The sequence below is a fragment of the Enhydra lutris genome, unplaced genomic scaffold (genome assembly GCF_002288905.1).
Source record: "Enhydra lutris kenyoni isolate GAN:26980312 unplaced genomic scaffold, ASM228890v2 scaffoldscaffold5, whole genome shotgun sequence".
Classification (NCBI taxonomy): domain Eukaryota; kingdom Metazoa; phylum Chordata; class Mammalia; order Carnivora; family Mustelidae; genus Enhydra; species Enhydra lutris.
Genome location: NW_019154089.1, coordinates 41,574,798 through 41,588,225, shown reverse-complemented (window position 1 = coordinate 41,588,225; position 13,428 = coordinate 41,574,798).

Here is a 13,428-nt window from a genome sequence, read left to right as displayed (position 1 = left end):
CTACTGTCTACTTAACATCTCTTTTTAGATGTTTTATAGTCACCTCACAATGGAAACCTTGGTTCTTTATCCTGCTAAGCCCATTTACTTCCAGTCATTTCTGATTCGGTAAGTAGTATCGTCCTCCATTTTGTTGTTGAAACTAAATGCAGGAGTCTATGTTGATTTCTTTCTTGTTTTATGCCCTTCTCATCTATTAACAATCCTGCTTATACTTTCTACAAAGCAGATACGGACCCATTCTCTTTTCTCTAGTTCCGCCACTATCACCTTAACGGAGGCCTCTCTTATTTCTCTCCTGAATGACTGCAATAATCTAATATCAGTGTCCTCCCCAAAGGCTTTTCCTCTCTTTCAACCCAATTCTGACTTGGTAGGAAAAGTGACTTTATCAAAATGAACTTCACTTTCCTTGTAAACGTCCTCTGCTGATTTCCCACTGCACTTAGAATTACATTGAAACTTCTTACCAGGACTGAAAAATACCTATGTGATCCAACCTTTGCTTAACAACACTCTCTTCCTCATTTGCCTGGTTACAATCCAGCTAATCTTTTCCTTTGTTACAAGGTCTAAGCCCTTTCTCTCCAGAGTGTTTGGAGATGTTCTCACCTCTGCCAGGGAAATTCATCCTAGTGCTCATCACCTGAATAGATCTCTTTCTTCCTTCAGGTCTCTGTTTAAATAGTCTGCCTCTGGAGAACCTTCCTGACTACTCTCTATCATTCTTGCCCTCAGACTATTGCTTTTCCTTCATAGCACTTACAACAATGTATTTATTTTTTTCTAATTGTTCTAATTGTCTAAGCTCCATGAGGGTAGAAAAGATGTCTGTATAGTATATTGTTTTATCTTCAATGAGTAGCACATTTATTTGTACATAGTAGTTGCTTAATAAATGTTGAATAAACAAATATAAGTCACTTTATTTTATTTGGGGATGCACAAAAACATATACAATCATGTGAATTTTCTAATTAGAAAAGACTCTGACTCTGACTCTGATAGAACTAAGTGAAATGGGAAGTAGAAAAAAACACATTTCAAGAAGAAGTTCAAGAAGAAATTTGCATTTTTTATTCAATCTGTCTTTCACTACAAAGCTAATGAATGGTGTTATATATTTGCCATAATTTTAGGAACTTTGAGGGTAAAAAGAATAATGTATATATGATCTATTATGATAAATATTTTATAATCTAGTTTTCTTCAACTAAGTTATTTGTTTTTTAAAAGATTTTATTTATTCATGAGAGAGGGGTGGAGAGAGAGAGCAAGAGAGAACACAAGCACGGGGAGGGGCAAAAAGAGAGGGAGAAGCAGACTTCCTGCTGAGCAAGGAGCTTGAGGGATCCCAGGACCTTGGGATCATGACCTGAGCCAATGACAGGCACTTAACTGACTGAGCCATCCAGGGGCCCCATCTGAGTCATTTGTATAAGATAAATCATTTTTGCTTGAATGGTTTGGGTAATAATTTCAATATAATGATTTCAATAAAATATTCATAGATAATCTTTCCATTGGCTTCTGTTTCTCTTTTATACTGGTGGTTTCATACTCTGCTAGGCAGAGGGTGGAGAGTTTCCTGTTAACATAGACCACTCATTAGGTCAGGCACTTTCACTTTCTTTTCTTTCTTTCTTTTTTTTAAAAGATTTTATTTATTTTAAGATTTTATTTATTTATTTATTTATTTATTATTTGATTGAGAGAGAGAGATGGCAAGAGAGAGCACAAGTGGGGAAGACAGGGAGAAGCAGGCTCCCTGCTTCTGATGCAAGGCTCGATCCCAGAACGCTGGGATAATGACTCTAGCTGAAGGCAGATGCTTAACTGACTGAGCCACCCAGACACCCTCAGGCACTTTCATTCTCTACTTTAGAAATGTACTTCTGACCCACATCCAGTGGAATGTGGATTTCAAGTTTTTTTTTTTTTTTTTCAGTATAACCATATTTTATTATGGTTTCCATTTGTCCTTCAGTTAGTATTGAGAAGCTGTTGACTGGGGATAAAGTTGCCAGCAAAGGCTGTTATTGCTGCATTTTCCTCCCTATGAAAATAACTGTATTTTCAACCATAGCACTGACTTTGTTAATAATATGCTCACAAGAACTTCTTTTTAAAGCCAGTCACCTGTATGCTATCCCTTTATTCTCTGTATCATCTGGGAATGAGATACCTCTTGGTGTTCCATCTTCAATGGCTGTAACAAAGGTGGGACTCCTTGAACGCATGAATAAAACAGGTAACTTGTGTGTTTCTTTGCCATGTTAGGATTTTCAAAAAACATAATTGTGAATTTCATTTATGTGTCTTACATCAGGGAATTATGGGGGCTCCCCTTATTTTTCCTGGTATTTAAGAGGTGAGTATTGATGGTTTTAAAAATTGCTTTAAATATACAATTATTTGTTCATCATATCACTGATGATAGAAACACCTTGCATGACCATATACTACTATTCATTTAACGTGTGGCCCAAGGTAAAGAAATAATCCATTTCTATTTTGTTTATCTTTTGCATTTTTGAACAACCAGTCTCTTGAATCTTCTATATTTGTAGAAAAGCAGATATTAGAAAAACATTATTTTATAAAATTCTAGGTTACTTTTTAAATGTCAACCTTTTGAGATATAATTCCCACACAATAAAATGTACCCATTTAAAAGTACAGTTTAGTGAATTTTGAAAAATGCGTCTCACCATGTAACTACTACCACATCAAGATATAGAACATCATTATCCCAAAAAGTTCCTTTTAGCCTCTGCAGCAACTGCTGATCTGCTTTCTTTATGTATACCCGTAGTTATTTTTGTTTTATTGCTGAATAGTGTCGCATTGTATGGATATACCACTCTTTGTTCATTCAACTCTTTTGAGTGTATTTTCAGTTTTTGGTTAATACGAATAAAGATTCTGTGGACTTTGTGTATAAGTCTTTGTGCGTGTATATTCAGAACATCTGGGTAATGCAGTTAGAGAGTAAAAGATATAAAGTGATTCTGATAATTTTAAGAACTTCACATTCAAGAAATGGAGCTAGATTTGTAATAATTGGCAATAATGCAAACTAGTAAGTTCTCTGAGTATCCATAAAGTGTTGGAGAAGAATAGAGGAGGGAAGCTATTAAATTATATAAAATCTCTTTGTGGATAATGTTTTCATTTCTTTTGGGTAGATATTTATGATTGAAATGGCTGGGTCATGGCTGCCCTGAACCTACTGTTCATGCCTCCTGTATAGTGACAGACAGTTCTAGTTGTCACCCTCTGCATGCACCACCAAGTTTGCACAGCAGCTATGTTATTCAATGCCTTTCCAAGCTTCCTAGCCAATGACTCATCACAGCAGGGGAGCTACAGAGAAGTGGGACTCCTTGAACACATGAATAAAACAGGTAACTTGTGTGTTTCTTTGCCATGTTAGGATTACATGTGCTTACATGTGCTGTAAGATGTGGGTCTTGTCCAACAGGTGAGTTTGACTTAAGTCCTCTTGACTGCTTTTTTTGGAATTGTACAGTGACTCTGTCAATCTTTTCTTCCTTCCCCTTCTCTTTCGCAGGCATCAGACCTGCTTGGTTTGAGGGCTATCCCTACCTTCTATTGGTCCCATCCCTTCATTGTTCTGAGGTGTTTCCCAAACAAATTTCTTGCATCTCTAAACCTGGCTGCAACATCTGCTTCTTAGAGGATCTGAAGTTATACATGGGTCATATCAAAAGTGTATGTTTAAATCCATCATAAGTTGCCAGACTCATTGTTGTCTTACCTTACATTTTTCTGGAAACATATTTGAGTGCCAGTTCTCCACATCTTGCGAACGTTGAGTATTATCAATCTTTCTTTTATTCATTCTAGTGAGTATGTAGTAGTATCTTGTAATGGTATTAAATTCACATGCATCTGATAACTGAAGATGTTAGGAAATGTTCTTCTCTTTGAATTTTATGTAATGTTTAGTGTGTATGTCTGTGAAATACTTTACTGAGAAGTTAACAGATGGCAATAATGAGAGATTAAGTAAGAGATTTGTCCAGAGACGAACAGAGGTGGAGCAAAGGTGGAGAAAAGAAAACAGTAAATAATGAGGGCATTTATGGAGTTCCAGCCCCTAAATAGTTTTTTGTTTTCCTGTTGTTGTCTTGGGAAATCTAGAGATGGTCCTAGTTGCTGTGCTTTGTTGATTATGAATGAACGTGTACATTTAAGAAAGTGGTGTGTGTAAATTTCAATATGATGGAAACAAACAGTGCAGATTATTCATTGTAAGAATCTATTCACTGGATGTAAAAAAAGAGAGAGCAGACTTCTGGATTTCAAAAAGCTAAGCTGTTCCCCACTGCTCTTTAAAATATAAATTTCCATTTCAGTTTTCTTGGAAAAATTGCCAATAAATATATTGGCTCTGAGATTAAATGTAGACATTGTGACTCTGATTTCATTTAACCCAGGTTTCTTTCTTTCTTTTTTTTTTTTTTAAGATTTTATTTATTTATTTATTTGAAACAGAGAGAGAGAGAGATCACAAGTATGCAGAGAGGCAGGCATAGAGAGAGAGAGGAGAAAGCAGGCTCCCCGCTGAGCAGAGAGCCCTATGTGGGCCTCGATCCCAGGACCCTGAGATCATGACCTGAGCTGAAAGCAGAGGCTTAACCCACTAGCCACCCAGGCGCCCTTAACCCAGGTTTCTGATCAACACTGAGCTTATTCCATTTGAACTTCTGTTAAATATGAATCGAGCAGATATTAAATAATAATATCAACATTTTGACATACAGTAAAAGCTTGGAATTAAAGGAACATAAAAGAAACACATTGAATTATTGATATAAGATTTTATAATTTATTCTTAGCAAAATGTAGACCCAAATGGGGGGTAGCGATAATTAATGACTTTTAGAAATATCAGGTTTTCATTTTCTCTCCTTCAAGGGAGTATATGGAAAATCAAATGATACGTTTTGATTGTAGCATATCTCCTGAGGAGCTTTCACATGTAGATCAATACAAGAGAATTTCCGTCTACATTCCAGCGTGACATTATGTAGCTTTAGACATGATGTCCTGGCGATTACCACATAACTCAAGTGCCACATAAATTATCTTTATAAATAAAACTTTGCATACATATGCAACATCAGAATGGAGCAATAAATTGGTCATGACTCCTTGTCTTCTATGGCGCCACTTCAGCACTTCCTCTAGCAAGCTGGGACTGAGGGCACAATGGTGAACGCCTCTGTCTAATCTCCTATCATGATGCACCTCATATTTCAATATACAACTGGTACGGTTGGGCTTTGGAGGAAAGAAAGTTCAGTTTCCCGCATGTCAGTCTTTTCACCTTCCTGCCTATAGCAAACTTTAAAAAAATTACTTGGGAGAAATGTTAAGCAACCAAACCTTTTACAAAACATGTCAAGATTAATTGCTGGTTTCACTCATGAGCTGTGTAGACTGTTTCCTAAGATTCTCATCTTATTAGATACAATGATTCATATTCCCTTTCTTGGCAAAACATCTGCTTCTTTGCAGATACCCCCATCAATAATGTAGGCAGTGTGGGGTTCTGCCAGCACTGAACTCACTCACAAATACAGAGAATAAAAATGTTTCAAGAATCTCTTCTCTTTGGTACCTTAGGCTTTAAGTATTTTGTGTTTTGGTAAAATTTAGAAATCTCCTCCTACTTAACTATATTACAGGAATGATTTGAATCCTTATACTTGTTTTTCATTCAACCCAAGTGGAAATGATGTTAATATGAGTTACTGAGCATTCTTATCTGGATTCTTCTTTTCCGTGACCTTGCAGAGCTAACTCTGAAGCTTCCATGTCTTGAAATTTTGTTCATGTGGTGTTACTGTGGCAGAGTCTGAAGATGGCCACTTTAACATCTATTCTCAATTCCCTTTTCTCTTCTGTGCCAATGTGGTGACAAACTTGAGAATGAGTGAAGTACTGGTTCTTATATCACTGGGCCTCAGAACCACGGCTAAGTGCCTCCACCGTCTTTAGATTTCTTGTCCTGTGAGAAAAATGCTCACCTATGTGTTCAAGCCTTTCTCTGGCAAATTTTCTTATCTTTGCAGCTGCAAATAAACTGATATGAATACTATTGGATACATTTGGCCCCCAAATGTCCCACTGAATTGAGAGGGAATCTTTCATCTGAGAATCAGATCTAAAGAGCAGTGAAACAATAAAATAGGTTTTATTTTTAACATTCTTCACACAAACCTTTATGATAGCTGATACTGCATTAGTGCTAAAACCAGACCTCGTATTTGCAACTATGATGAAAGCTTATTAAAATCCAAACTTTAGATGGATATTAAAGGTTTTCCTTCCAGTACAGGGTATCTATTTATAGTTTCCTAGAAAAAAAAAATATGGATTTTGATCCCTACCTTTTCCTCATGATTTCCTTTTATTTGCTTTGCTCTCATTTCTTCCTTTCATTTAAAACCACTCAAGTCCTACCTCACCTGTCAAGGAGGACTCACATGAGACACAGATTACAATGACCGCTTTCTCTCCTCATGTAGACCTTGCTTACTTAACCATTCACTTAGCATTTTTCATACGGAATCTCTTATTGCTCTTTATTCTGTTATGTTTTTAATATTCAACTAGATTAGATATTTCCCGAGAGCAGAGAATGTGTTTTTAATGGATGTGGCATGAATAGTCCCTTCCTCATTGTAGACACACTATATATGTTTGTTGAATTTATGTGCATTAAATTCTCATTTTATTCATTCAAGCTTTTTATAAGAACAACAATGTTATGCATTTGCCTGCTCTTAAGACATCTCCTACCTATTAATACGAGCAATATGTAAAGTGCTCTTAGAAATCTCAATATAAAAATCACTAAATCCAAATAGAAAAGTGAAAAGAACTTGATTAGGCGATTCACAAATAAATTAAGATGACCAAAAAAAAACTATGAAAAAATCAACCTTATGGATATCAAAAAAATGCAAGTTAAAAAAACAACATGTCATTTTTCACTTAGGAAATTATAAACAGTTTTTGCTTCTTACATATTATTGGCAGTGGTGCTGGAAGGGGGTCACTCTCATGCACTACATTGGGAATGTCACTCTCCTTCTGCAAAGCATTCTGGAAAGCATTTTGGCAATATATTCATTCAATAGTTTAAAAGAATTTGTAGTACTTGACCCATTTTTTTAGGAAATAATGAGAGACAAGTAAAAATTAACTGAAGGATTTTTGAAATAAAAACAAATTATTGAAAGAAGAAATTCTTATCTAAAATAGTGAATTTTTAAAAACTTTTTATTTAAATTCAGTTTTGTTAACATTTGGTGAATTATTAGTTTCAGGGGTAGAATTTAGTGATTCATAAGTTGCATATAACACCCAGTGCTCCTTACATCAGAGTGCCCTCTTTAATGTCCACAACCCAGTTACTCCATTCCCACCCACCTGCCGTCCAATAACCTTCAGTTTGTTTCCTAAAGAGTCTCTTATGGTTTGCTTCTCTCTTTATGTGTGTGTTTTTTTTTTTAAAGATTTATTTATTTGTTTATTTGATAGAGAGATACAGAGCACAGATAGGCAGAGCGGCAGTTAGAGGGAGAGGGAGAAGCAGGTTCTCCATTGAGCAGGGAGCCCGATGCAGGGCTCAGTCCCAGGACCCCGGGATCATGACCCAAGTGGAGCCTAAGGCAACCACTTAACCGCTTAACTGACTGAGCCAAGCAGGTGCCCACCTGCCCAACTCCTCCACTCCCCCTCATCTCTCTCTTTTTCTTTTCCCTTCCCTTCCCCTATGTTTGTCTTTTTTGTTTCTTAAATTCTACATATGAATGAAATTGCTAATTGAGAATAGGTCAGGATGACAAAACAATTTTCCTAGAAACTCTAGTAAAGAACAGGAAAAGAGAATGTTTCTTAAAGACAAATGGTTAGGCGTGGGAGATACAAGTTTCCAGTTATGGAATGAATAAGTCACAGGAGTAAAAGGCACAGCATAAGGACTATAGTCAGTGATACTGTAATAGCGATGTAATGGGACAGATGGTGGCTACACTTGTGGTGAACAGAGCATGAGGTATCAACTTGTCAAATCACTAAGCTGTACACCTGAAACAAATGTAACATGTGTGTCAACTATACCAAAAAAAGAAAAAAGGAAAAAAAAAGAAAGAAAAAAGAAAAATGTAAAGTAAAATGTAAGAAAAAAAATCTAAGAAAAAAAAAAGAGTAATTAAAGAGTAATTAAGAGTAATTAAAGAAAAAAATTAAGTAATTAAAGAAAAAAAGAAAAAAAAAGGTTAAAATCAGATGTATTAACATCAAGGTAGGGAAGAAACCAAAGATAATGTCACTGCTTTTCTGAGTATCTCACAAATCAGCTTATAAGAAATAAAATATCTTAACATTTGTTATTTTGATATTAAATATATTTTAATCAGATGTTATCACACCCATATAAAAATAATAATAAAGATTATGATCTCTAGTATTTATTGCGTGTGTAGGTTCCAGGTCCTGTACTGAACACTTTATACTTATTTCTCATTTAATTCTCTCCACAACCGAATAAAATCCTGAAGCAGGTTCCAAAACTACCATTTTATAAATGAGAAACTGAAGCTTCAGAAATGAAATAACTTTGCCAAAGCAACACGGTTACTGAAGGATGATGCCAGGATTTGGATTTGCATCTATCTGATTCCAGATTCCAAGTTCTTGCCCAGTTTTGGGGTAATCTCTTTTGTATATTTGCCTGTGTACATCTTTGAGTTATCACTTAGGGCTAATTAACACTAAGGTACATACTTATATCTATGTGGGAAGCCTCACATGTAGTAGAGAATGCAATTTCTTTGATTCAGTTCTGCCTCAAGGTATTGGGCAAGTTACTCTCTCTAAGCCCTAGATTTCCCTGTAAAATGTGGATGATAATTTCTTCCTTGAAAGAGTATTGTGAAGGTTTACGTGTCCATCACACATGGACCTGACACATGAGTGCAAATGGTAATCTTGAGTAATATCATCCTATCAATAATATGTTTGGTTAACAGGTACTGGGAAAAGGCATCATTGGCTATAAAGTATACATAGATGGGAATAAGCTTTTAAAAATGAAGATAGATTTTATTTATAACACTGTGTAAGTTTCAGGTAAATAGCATGTTATCCTGCTACATTTTTATATTGCAGTATGATTGCCACTGTAGCATTAGCTAGCATGTCTAATACAGCACATAATTATCACTTCCTTTTTCTTTCTTAATTCTTTTTTTTTTGGGGGGGTGGGAATAATTAAGATCTACTGTCTTAGCAAGTTTGATGTTTGTAGTTGATACAGAAAGTGACCGTCCAGCCTGTGTCTACTCAGGGACCTGTCCACTCTCTGCTTTTGCCACATGACTTGAAGCCACTCATCTTCATAGCTTCCTGAAGCAGACCCTGAAGCAGACCAATGGGGGAGGTTTTCGGTTCAGCAAAATGGGAGAGATCCCTGTAAATCTGCATGTTAGGCTCATCGGGCATAATGGATATGACTGGAATTAGAAATAAAGGACTGTGTGTCCCATTTACTCTGGTCTTCAGGAAGCTCCTGAACAGAAGATGGGGTAGGAGTTATGCATTCCTTGGTCCTTGCCAATCACTGTCTAAAACCAGAAAAACTCTATGAGTAACTCTTAAGGATGGATTAACCAATATCTGAGAATGAGGATACTGATGATTTAACAACCTTCCTTGAGAGTAGTTGAATGGTAAATGACTGAAAAAACACTTCATAATTTTAATATACATGTATACACATTGGTTTTTTCAAATGAGAATTGATGTGCGAGAGTTAGAATCAAGTAACCCTTTACAATTTTATAAAATAGTGAACCCTATTTTTAGAATTTTTATCTTTTTTTTAATGGTGTGATTAAAATAACCTGAAAATTTACCAAAAAGTTCTGTTTCCTAATTCTTAAAAATACTTAAATACTCATCCTAAGACTCATACATTCAGATCAGCAGTAATATATCATCTATTTAGATACTATAAGATTTTTTCAAGCAAAAAAAAGAAAACACCTTTCATAACTCTATTCTATTAGTTGTGTACTAGCTTGTGAGATTTTAGGAAAGAAATGAGCATGGAGATGTAAAAGTGGACCAAATTCCCCTTTTTACTCTAAGAATGCAGTAGGCATAAATGAACCTCCTACTGCTCCATGCATATCTGTGAACAGTAGGGTAAAAATGAATACTTTAAAGATGCTTTTCCAGATGAATTCTTTAGAGTTCAGCAGTAGTACTCTATGTATAAAACAATCAGGGGGTAAAGAAACTTTTTTTTCTTTTTCAAAAAAAAAAAAAATACAATGGATTTTATATTTTGGAGACCTCCTCTTAAAGTTTTTCATTTTCCATATCTCATGATTTTCTTTAGACATTTGGGACCCTCAACTGACATTTTCCAGTACTTGGAACTCTATCTTCCTTCTGAGATTACCGACTTGTGATAACTACAATATTCCCTTTTAGCATCTGCAGTTACTAAGTAAAGAATCCCCTATTTTCTCAATCCATGTATTAAATAAATAAAACTAAAATATAGAATATATATGGGATAGATTTAAAATACTATTTAGCTCTCTTTGGTTCTACAAATGACTTGGGGTAGACATTGTATGGCAGATAAAAGCATGGTCTCTAAGATCAGCAAGATTATGAGAAGTTAGTCAGAGCTAAGCCCCCCAAGGCTAAGTTTTTCATCTGTAAAATGAAAAAAATAATAATTCACATTTTATCAGGATTTATGAAGACTAGTACTTTCATCAAAGTCATCAGTGACCTAAAACTTGTCTAAGCCTCATTAGTCTTAATACCTTAGCTGTGTTTGACTTCTTGCTTCTTGAAATGGTTTTTTTCCCTCAGATTCTGAGATACTCATTGACCTGATTTTGGTTATCCTGTCCACTTTCTCTAGCAGATTCTTGTTCTGGGAAACTATAGGTGGTCTCCTTTGGTCTTCTAGAAATCCATATACTAGCTCTAGCCTGGCTATATGTTGATAGGACTCAAATTTCTACCACTAGCCTAGAACTTTCTGTTAAGTTCCAGAATCATGTATCTAACTCCCTAGCTCACATCCAGAGATCTAACAGACATTACAGCCTTAATGTGATTAAAACAAAAGTCTGAATCATCCTCTAAGGCTTTTTCATCTTAGTCAATGGTACCATCCTCTGTCTAGTTGTTCGGACCAAATTCCTAGGAGTTATTGTTAATTCCCTTCTTCCCAACCCCCCCCCCCACCCCGATCCCTCAATAAATTCAATAAGCTCTAGCTCCAAAATACAACCTTGACCCATCTACTTCTTTTTTTTCCATTAAAAAAAAATAAATTCAATTAGACAACATATAGTAGTACATCATTAATTTTAGAACGTTCAGCTGCATATAACACCCACTACCTCTTACCATTTCCACGACTGTGATCCTTCTCCAAGACACCACTGTCACTTACCTGTCAACCACAACCAGTTTCTCTACCTCCACACTCTCCCTGCTGCAATCCATTTTCCACCTAATAGCGAAAGTGACCTTCTTCATGCACTAAACATGTTCTACCTTGCTTAGAGCCCTTGAGCAGTTTACCATTACAATTAAATTTATATCCAGACTCCTCACAAGGCTCTTCATGATCTCCCCAAGACCTCCTTGCCTACCTGACAGGTCTTATGCTCCTTCTCTCATTGATTCTGCTCTAGTACCCTGGTTTTGTTCTGTCTCTCAAATATGTCACGTTTGCTCTTATTCAGGAGCTTTTACCACATACTTGGAAGCTTGATCCTGGGTTTGTTATGGACGCCTTCCGCTCCTTCCTTCAGGTGTTCATGCCAGTGCTGCCTTCTCAGAGAAGTCATCCCTAAGTTCATCAATGAAAACAAATCTTCAATTACTCTTTAGTATTTTTTAAAGCTCTTATCAATACTTAAAATTTTTTTTAGTTACACTTCCATTTACTGCCTGCATCCCCTACTCTTGCCACTAGACTGTAAGTTTCTTGTGGTTAAAACAATTTAGTTACCTACAGATTGCTGTAAACTCAGTGGTTAGTGCCACGCCTGCACATTGTTATGGTGGATGAAATAATTATTGGAGTTGTATCGCTACTTCAGCTGAAGTTCACTCACTCACTAATGTGTGCGTTAGTGATGACCTCGTGATAATCTCTACTTTGTTAGTCTCTTTTATTCTCCAAAAGGTGCTACATCTCGATTAGAGTTGTTAACATGTAGAGTATTGGAACACCATAACTTCATTAGGAAAGAAGGACTTGTAACTACAGGGTTGTGTGTTATTTACACACCGGCAGTTACCATCAATGCATATAGTCTTGTAGCCACAGAAATTCCAGTTAAGGTGAACTAGTTTAACCGCCTCATATTAAAAGAAATAAACTAGGTAGAACTTTCCCCCTAAATAAAATTTTATTAATTACTTAGATGTACAATTAATTGTATCACTGATTATTTTTCCCTACTTATAAGCATTCACCAGTTTTTGTTCTTCAGTTAACTCCTCTTGCCTGCCCCATCCTCTCCTGTTTCCCCTGTTTAACTTTTTGAAATGTTTGATTTTAGTCATTTGAATTTTTGATTCTTCTTGTTAATTTATTGAAAAATGTGTTGAATGATTCTATTGATTAGATAATTTTTTATATAATGTTGAAATTCAGTTTCCTTGAGATGGTTGTAGTCCTACTAAGGATTTTACATATGTTTACAATACCAAAATTTATTTAAATAAACTTTTACTAGCCTAAAACTTTTGAGTAGAAGTTAACAGACTTTTATTTTCGAATTTAGTTTCAAAGTTTAATCCACTTTGTTTGACAAGCTGAATTCAGATTCATTATGAATGCTAAGTTTTCTTTTGAAATTTGACAGTTATTTCCAGGTGTTTAATTCCATGCACTAGATACTCTGCATCTATGAGCCCCTTGCAAGTACTGTGGTCGATTGGCAGTCTGGCTGTTCATGAGTACTGCTCTTGCTCCATCTTGTTTTTACATTTATATCAGACTAAATCAGTAAGTGGATCCATATATAAATAAAGCTAATGAACCTAAGAATTCATACTTTATATTTTATTTTCCTCTTAAAATTTATTGCTTAGGTATTGTTTTGTTAGAATTCTTTAATTTTTTAGAAAGATATTCAAAAGGAGATAAAAAGAAATTTTGACTATAGAAACAAACAAATTAACCAACCCATGAGAAATGTCAATGAGGGAGGAAAAAATAAGGAAAAGTTGTTGTTCTGGAGTCCCACTTGGATTAACTATATGAGAATAAAGAATAAGCTATAATGAGCATTTGCTACTGGCTCCTAGGATGGTAGGAAAGCAAGAATAAAATAAGAATTG